Source organism: Malus sylvestris, chromosome 5 (genome assembly GCF_916048215.2).
Source record: "Malus sylvestris chromosome 5, drMalSylv7.2, whole genome shotgun sequence".
Taxonomy (NCBI): domain Eukaryota; kingdom Viridiplantae; phylum Streptophyta; class Magnoliopsida; order Rosales; family Rosaceae; genus Malus; species Malus sylvestris.
Window position 1 is genome coordinate 42,894,636 of NC_062264.1, and position 8,863 is coordinate 42,903,498.

Below are 8,863 nucleotides of genomic sequence, written 5' to 3' on the forward strand. Positions count from 1 at the left end.
CCTTTTTCTTTCCCCACTCGCCAATCAAACAAGTATTGAGTTAGAGAGATTTTTCAATGTAATTTAAGTCCGAGTTGGTATATTTGTTGGGATGTGATATTCATACACCCCATTTTACTTCTCACATACCTTTTAAATTTTTGGTCGTCGGATCGGATGAATTGAAGAAGATCAATAGACATAAATTATCAAGAGGTGTGTGGATAGCACACCCTTATTTGTTTTGTATGTGTCTTAATATTATGAGAGGAAGATTAAAAAGTTTATTTTTATTTTATATAGTGAAACATGATGTACTTGTTGTTTTTCAGGCATATGAAAATATCATGCTATGAGTTATATGTTTGTTTAATATACGAGAGCAAACTACTTAGAACATGTTCACAAAAAGGTTTTACACACGATAATATATTATTAAACCAAATCGTCAAATGAATGTGAATTCATCTTGGTAATTCATTCTATTGATACATGGGTTTTTGCTGAGACAAAGGCGCCAGGCGCGAAGAAGAAGAGTAGGTCATGTGCCATGGTAAAGAATCAAGAAAGGTGGGGGTAGGAGAGGGTGGAGACAATTGGCCCACTGGATTCGTATTTGCAATGTGTCACATGGTTTTGCACAAAGTGGAACCTTGTAGGGTTATTAGGTTGTGAACTCACTTGGCTGCGGATTTGCTGCATGATTTACAATTGCCACACTAGGGTTTGTATGTTCACTTATTCAGTATCAATGAAATCATTCTTGCAGAAGATATTCAAAGTTCAAACATGGTGGATTTAGGAAAAATTATTTAAAGGGTCACATGTAAAAGTTCACAAACATTTCTTACACATACAAATACAATAACTTTAAAAATTAAACCAGAGTTCCATCATTCATACTAAAACAAGCAACTCCTCTTTGAGGCATTTTAATAAGCAATTGTACAAAGGGTAACTCCAACTCAGGGTCGTCCCTGAGATTTTGGGGGTCCTGTGCGAGACTCCAAGGGAGGCCTTTAAAAAGTATAGAATTTTGGTTGATATTTTTTTTTTCACATTTTAATTTTTATTATTATGTATAAATTGAGGTAAAAAAAATAAAGACTGGTGTTGTGGTTAGGTACCTATTTGCATCCCTATGTTTTTGGGTTCGAAATTCCTTATTTTTGCATACATTTTGGTTGCTTTGTTTTCTTTTACATTTTAATTATGATTGTATATAATTGAGATAAGAATATGGTGGCTAGGTATCTATTTACATCCCTATATTTTTTGGTTCAAAACACCATACTTTAAATAACAAAAGAAAATTAAAATCAAACACAAGTCATGCTTTTAAATACGAACAAAAATTGAAATAAAACACAAAAGAAATGCCATGCTTTAAATAACAATAAAATAAAACACAACTCATGCTTTTAAAACACAAAAGAAATGAAAATAAAACACACAAAGAAGCCGCTGGGTATGGTCAAACCCAGTTCATTATCCATGAATAAGACTTGGAAGACAACTACACAGTAACACAGCTAGTATAATTTGGTATATCATTGCAAATATATATATATATATATATATATATATATATATATATATATATACACTATCTATACAGGCAAAATTAAATCATGATCAGGAGCCATGTGCTGTAACACCATTTGCATACCCTCAGGACCGGCTCTGCTCTAACTTTTAAAAAAAACAACACCAAAGTCATCTATAGAGATTTATCGAAATTAGAAAGTTCAATTGACCTCTTGACCGCGTCCACCCATGGTTCAAAATATTCAATTTTACATGATGTTAACGTAGAAGGAATCTTAAAATGATTACCAATTATTAAACCAAAACCAATAAAACTGAACAAATTAGAATGGCGTTGAATCTTGAACATGTTTAACTATTCATCTAGATGCCCTAGTTATACCTGTTTGCAGTAGGTCCACATTTGACGTTCTTCTTCTGGAAAAATTCAGAGACGGTGAAAAGTACTTTAGTTTCATCAAATCTTTCACGTAAATCCAACAACAAAATCCAACAACTTGCAAAAAGGGGTACTTTCACTCTTCACTTCGATTCCTTCACATTTATGTGAGCAAATTATTAGCCTGCGCAAACCCAGTAAAAGCATAACTGCATTAGCAACAATTTTAATTTCGTTCACTTACAGTTTTACCACGCCACCGGACATCATTCCGAGAAACTTACGCATGACACTTAATTGTTAGTTGCAACTAATATAAATTTACGTAGAAATTTACAGATCGTGCACTAACGAAAACAGCTAGCAACGGGATCGACTTGGATTGGGGGTTAACCACAAGCACATTCTTACCAACTGAACCAACCCTCGTTGGCTAGTGTTGTAATTTCAATCAGAGTTATTCTATTTTTTTTAATTATACTTTTAAAATTATAATACATTAACCATATCATCTATATAACACCTAAAGAGATACACCACGTAATAAGTGTTTCGAGTACAACGATATGAGTGTAGTCGAAGGATGTTATTAAAAAGATTGGTTAATTAAGTTTTAATTGATCACCATTAGGACAACATTATGATATCAGATTGTCTCCCACATTATTAAGTTTTGCCTTTTTAATGATGTTTTCTAACCTAAGGTCATCTCTAATGGTATTCTTATATTTGGCCTCCATTCGTATATATAGCACACTAAAAATAGAGTTTTTAGAAGAGTGGTTATAATTTGTCATGGGATGTGATATTCACACATCATTTTTTACTTCTCTTACGTCCTTTTAATTTTCGGACGTTGGATCAGATGAATTGAAAAATATCAAATGATATAAATTAATAAGAGGTGTGGGATAAGTAAAAGGGGGTGTGTGGATAGCACACCCCTCCACACACCCCTTTTCCATTCCGCACATCCCTTTTTCATCTCCAATGGTGCATGAGCTATATTTTTTTTCTAAATATTTTATTAATTAATAATATATTGAGGAATATTATAGTGTACAACACTCAGTATAACTCATCAACTATTATGTATTGTTTAAAATTAATTAAACTGGAGAAAAAGTAGGAAGAAAATGAGTAAATATATGGGAAAATTTTATTTTGTGCTAAGAAAGTGTGAAATTATTAGAATGTGAGTGAGATATTTAGATTTTTTTGAGTTTTTTTTTTTTTTGAACAAACGATATTATTTACATTAAGGAGTAGGGGTGAGCTTAGCCTCACAATGAGATAGCAATAATGTAGTAGTTCAAATCCACCTTCAGTATTTAAACAAATGGCTGATATTCGATGTTTACAAAAGTTTTGACATTTTTTTCTTATTAAAAGAAATCCCAGCCCCAAGTTCCAAAACCCCACTAGCTTACTTTAAGGGTGTGTTTGTTTGCCATCACTGGACTTCATTGGACTGGAGTAGATTAAGAGTTGGTGTAGTCCCATATTTGTTACCTACAAGTAGGGGTGGGCACGGTTTGATTCAGTGTGGTTTTGAGTGAAACCAAAATTTTTTGCAGTTCGGTTTGGTGTGGTTTTGAAGCCAAAACCGAAATGAAAACCAAACTGTTTGGTTTGGTTTGGTGCGGTTTCAAACGGTTTTGGTTTGGTTTTTAAGAAGAAATGTAGAATTTGTAATTTAACATATTAATAAGCATTTCCCAGTAGCAATAAGAAAAAGAAATTTGTTATGTAAGCAATTAGCATGTTGCATGCAGTTGTGATGTAAAATATGTTTGTGCAACAAAATGGTGTCCCGTATAAGGTATAACATAAAACAAGTTGAATAACTTTGAATTCATTAAATGTGAGCGAAACTTTCATACTAGAATATGTGATATCATGCTTCAAATGAGTGAACTTCATTAGATCATTGTTCGTCTCTTAATAACAAGATTAGTCCACGGTTGTACATATGTGTGTGTGATGGTATAAAATAACAATGATCCTTCGAGTTAATGAACAAAAGAAAGTGATGAATGATAATATTCTATTGTGGTTGAGTCCATACTAAGTGTATGGATTCTAACAAACAACCAATTAAAACATGAAATCTAATATGGACATTTAATTAAATGTTTATTAATATTTGCGATGCGGTTTTCAAAAGTCAAAACCGAAACCAAATCGTTTTCTATGTTGCGGTTTAGTTTCAAAACCAAAATTGTTTCAAAACCGCAAAACCAAACCATTCGGTGCTGTTCAATTTGGTTCGTGTTTCGGTTTCGATTTTTGGTTTTCGATTCTAAGTGCCCACCCCTACCTACAAGGACTAGTTAAAATGGAATTAAAAGAGACTCGTTTTGACAAAAGGGCTCGCTAGATGGTCTTAGCAAGACCCTTTTATTTAAATTCGGCTATCTTCTTATTAATTAGAGTATTTAAAATCTTAATTGTCGCGTATAATATTTCTCTTCCGAAAAATATTTGGAAATTTTCTTGTGAGATCAACAGAAAAATATATATCATTGTAAAGCTAAGACCGAAGTCTTTTGTCATAAAACTAAAATCAAAATCTTTTGGGTTATATATTCTAACTTCATTCCAACTAAAACTCAACATTTTGTGATAAAACTTCACTCATGTTTGATGTGCATGTGATAATTAACAAGATGAAAATAATATTGGTATTGTTGAAAGTAAGTATTTAGTCTGATAATTTGACAAAACTGACAGCATTGAAGCTTGTTTTGTGATTGTAGGTCCATGGTTATTTCGTCAACGAACTTTTCAATAACTCTCATCAAAATCCAAATAAAGATGATCTAAATTATACAGTATGAACTCCTAGATTTATAAAAAGTAAACCAAATGAAAAAAGAAGAGGGTAATAAGTAATAATTTATAGAATCCAGGGTCGAAAGCAAAAATATAGGAATGTAAGGGGGAAAATAAAACAAATTAGTGGGGTGGGTGGGACTGACAGAAAAAAGTTAAAAAGTGAGGCAAAAGGGAAACAAATTATGATGCCAAGTTGCCAACCCACGCTCCTATAAAGGCAGCTGCAGACACGTCTCTTTCGTACCAGCCACAGCCACAGCCACAGCAATTCAATACACACAAAAAAACCTGAAGCTTCCCATAACACCTTTTCCATCCCTCATGCTTGCTTAAGAAATTTTTTTAGTGTACTCAAAACAAGAGAGCGTTAAAACGCATGTCATTGTGTAATCGGAAAATTACAATTTTTTTAATTGTTCCTCTAATTGCATGATAACATGTGAAGTTCTATTCTGTATTCAGGACACTAAAAAAGTCTGAGTCAAAAGTTCTCCTTGCTCCACAAACAAATTTTAATTTTCTCTTACCCTAATTACCTCTCAACTTTTAAGAATGGAAAATTAGATTAGCCTGCAGCTTCAAAAGTTTTCTTCGTCGGAGTTGTGAATTATGTAAGTTGATCAATCAGTGTGTCAATTCTTTTATATTTAAATTTAAATATCCATATGTTGTTAGATAATTAAATAGAGTATCGCATTATAGAGAAAATATTTCATTTTGAAACTTAATAGAACCTTTTTTTTCCAATCTAGCTTTCGACATAGGCAATTTAAAATATAAAACTAAGGTAGTGTTGTTCGCACACCATTTTTTACCTCTCACATACTCTTATTAATTTTTCCACTAATCTTGTTCAGTTTATTCAATCCGACGAATCGAAAATTAAGATAAATGTATAAAAGGTAAAAATAAATGTTACTATTTCGTTCTTAAAATGCGCAACAAACCCACATTGAATTACTGCAACTAATAATTAACTCGAACTGAATTGAGAGACTCAAAACAAAAGAAAGAAAATAAAAGACACTTTCATCATTGACAATTAAACACCACTAAATAAAGGAAATTTTAACAAAACACTTATGATATTGTTCACTTTTAACGAAAAACCACATTTTTACCTTTAACTATCACTATTCACTATACCTTTAAAAATAAATTTTCATCAAAATGAATTTTTTTTTAGACTTTTCCCTAGTTTTCCTCTAAATAAAAGCTTGATAAACATTTGTTGTTCCACAAACACGAAATCAAAGTGTGTATCAAACGCTCTCACAGGGCGAGTGGTAGTTGACAACTTTCCTATACAAGATAAAATCGAAAAACCGAGTCATTTACTCAATCGGGCATTAAGTTGCAACCCGTTTTATCCGGGTTATTCACCTAAGCATTGCAAAAGAGACTGAAGCTACTAAACCCTAACCTAACGTGTATACACACACAAATATATATATATATATATATATATATATATATATATGTATAGGTGTATAGCCCTATAGCCTGTGGCCCTGTGGTTACTGGGTTCTATGCAGTTGATGGCTCTGGTCAGATAAAGACCTGCTCCTTTACTGTGACACAATTGTTTATCCAATAGTTAAAAAGACGGTTTTACCCTAATTTATACCGTACATGCCAAATAGTATAGTATAGTAGATTTTTTTTTTGTTATATATAAGAACATTAAAGTCGTAACCGCAATAATCTGTAATTTTAATAATAAAGTATTTACTTGTGCACCATATGTCCTTATTCGATGACCAAGCCTTAAGAGTAATTTGCTTTGCTTAATCCTTCATCATCCTCACTAAAAAAATAAAAATTATTATTAGCAATTAAGAAAAGAAAAGCGATGAGCCATATTGCTTCTAAAATTCGAATAAAAGTTTTTTCAAATTAAGATTAATTAGAATATTGTTTTGTTAAAATAAAAAGGACTTTTATAGGGCATTTTGGTTTCCCTTATGGAGGGGGTTCTTAGGTTTTATTACATGTATTTTGCAGCTATAAAAGAATTTTTTTTAAGTTTGATTCTCACCAAAGGTAAATTTGAATCATATTATTACTAGCTCATTGTGAGGGTTAACCCACTATCCCACCCCTTTAGTGTAATATCGTTTGTTAAAAAACCAAAAAAAAAAATATTTGGACCTGCCTACATTACTTTAATTAGCAGTTCAAATAAGTTTCCGAAACCGTTAAAATTTAAGTGAATAGCTACATTTTTTTTATAAATGATCAGCTGGTGACTTTACCATGACAATCCACCCTTTAAAAAGTTGAGAAGACTTAGAGGCTGAAATTCCTGATCACAATCGTGTGATTCACATCGTTGAACCAAATAGTTGTGACAATTATTTAAAGTTTGGTTGTCATTCCTTTTTTTATGGGGAAAGGTTGTATGGGTTTGATTTTCATGAGTGAATAGTTTATTTGTCAAAATTTTTAGGTTTGTGTGCAAAAAAAAAAAAGGCTGGTATCAAGGAATAACAATTAACAAGCAAGAATGTTGCATGTGAAAACCTAATTAATCACGACCTATGTCTTTGACTCCATAGTCTGTTGAAAAATGGTTGATAATATTTAGTATTTTTTGAAGTGTGATCCACTTTTGTGAACTTATATTTAAAGGACAGTGATCCCAGCCAAATTTTATCCTACCAAATCCTAAGGATTTGGAGTTCCATATCGTTAAAATTTGATCTAACGGCTACAAACAGGGGGCCCTTCTATAAGTGATAATAATTGTAGCCGCTTGATTAAGTTTCAAGAGTCCGGATCTCCGATTCCTTAGGACTTGATGGGGGAGATCCTGCTGAAATCTATGTCCATATTTAAATTTGACTTTTTCAATCAAATATATAATAATTTTTTTTATAAATAAAAATCATAATTTTCAATACGTATAGTATAAATAGTGATATTTGGTCTTTGGATCATTGACTATTTAATTTTTTATGTAAATCTAGCTCTCCAGTTAAGGTACGTCATAAATTGGAGCATAGTAGAATTTTCGTTTTTAATTTGCAAAACAAGTTTTTACTAAAGTCCATGTAGATGTGAGAAACAAAATTTGATCATTAGTTATAGTTTCCGACCAAAAAAGAAAATGATAGTTAAGTTGGTTAGGGCATAACTGTTCGGTGCTATAATATATCTTACTTGAAGTAGGATTCTCTTCCATCTAAATTTGTATAATGCAGAAATGGGAACTGCCATCTTTTTACTTGTCCCCCAACTGATAAAGCATAAAGACCCACATTTGACATTACTTTTGCCCTAAGAAATTAAACAAGAAATAATGAGCAATAAGACTCTTAAGGAAAAATCCAAACATGGGCAGATAAAGCAGTTGGGTAAATTTGCAGCAAAAAAGAAGAATGTCTTAAAGATTATGCATGTGACTTTTGAATTTGAAACCTTCTTTTTTTCCCAAGTTACCGAGTGAGTGGTGAAGGTAAAAGCTTGCCGAAGTTGAATGTATAAAGCCTACCAGTTCAGGTTGCTAAAATAGCAACCCAATTTAGATTTGTGAGATGAGGAAGGATTGCCCTAAAAAGGAAGTTTCGTAAGAGTACACTTTAGTTTATTGCCCATATTGTTACTATCTTTTGGCCAGTTTAACCAAATGGTTTGGTTGTGCAAGAGAAACTGACCCCAAGAAATAAAGGGAGGAGAAGATAAAACCCAAAAAATCTCCCAAAATTACAAAAAAAATTGTCTTGAATGGCACGTTATCAAGATTTCAAGTCAATCACGTACTGATATGTGAGAAATTGAATATTTGGCAATATGCAGTAGTAGAAATTCTTTGGTGCAGGCCGTTGAATCCCGCGCCTTGTATTTTGGCACTAATGATCACCTTCTGATCCAATCATGAAGAGTCTTTGAATGTACAACAACATGATTTAAGAGTCCAAACCGAAAACTGCTCGTGTAATAAACTAAACACTTTGTCGTATAACATTCTACGTGTATGAAAGTTGTTCCCTTAAATTATAAAAGTAGAATCCAAAAAATGATAAATTAGCAAACTAATGACTTCAAAAATGGTGACAAAAACAAGAGAAGACAAACCAAATAGGGGTTTGCTTTCACAAAAGATAAGCAATGGAGAGA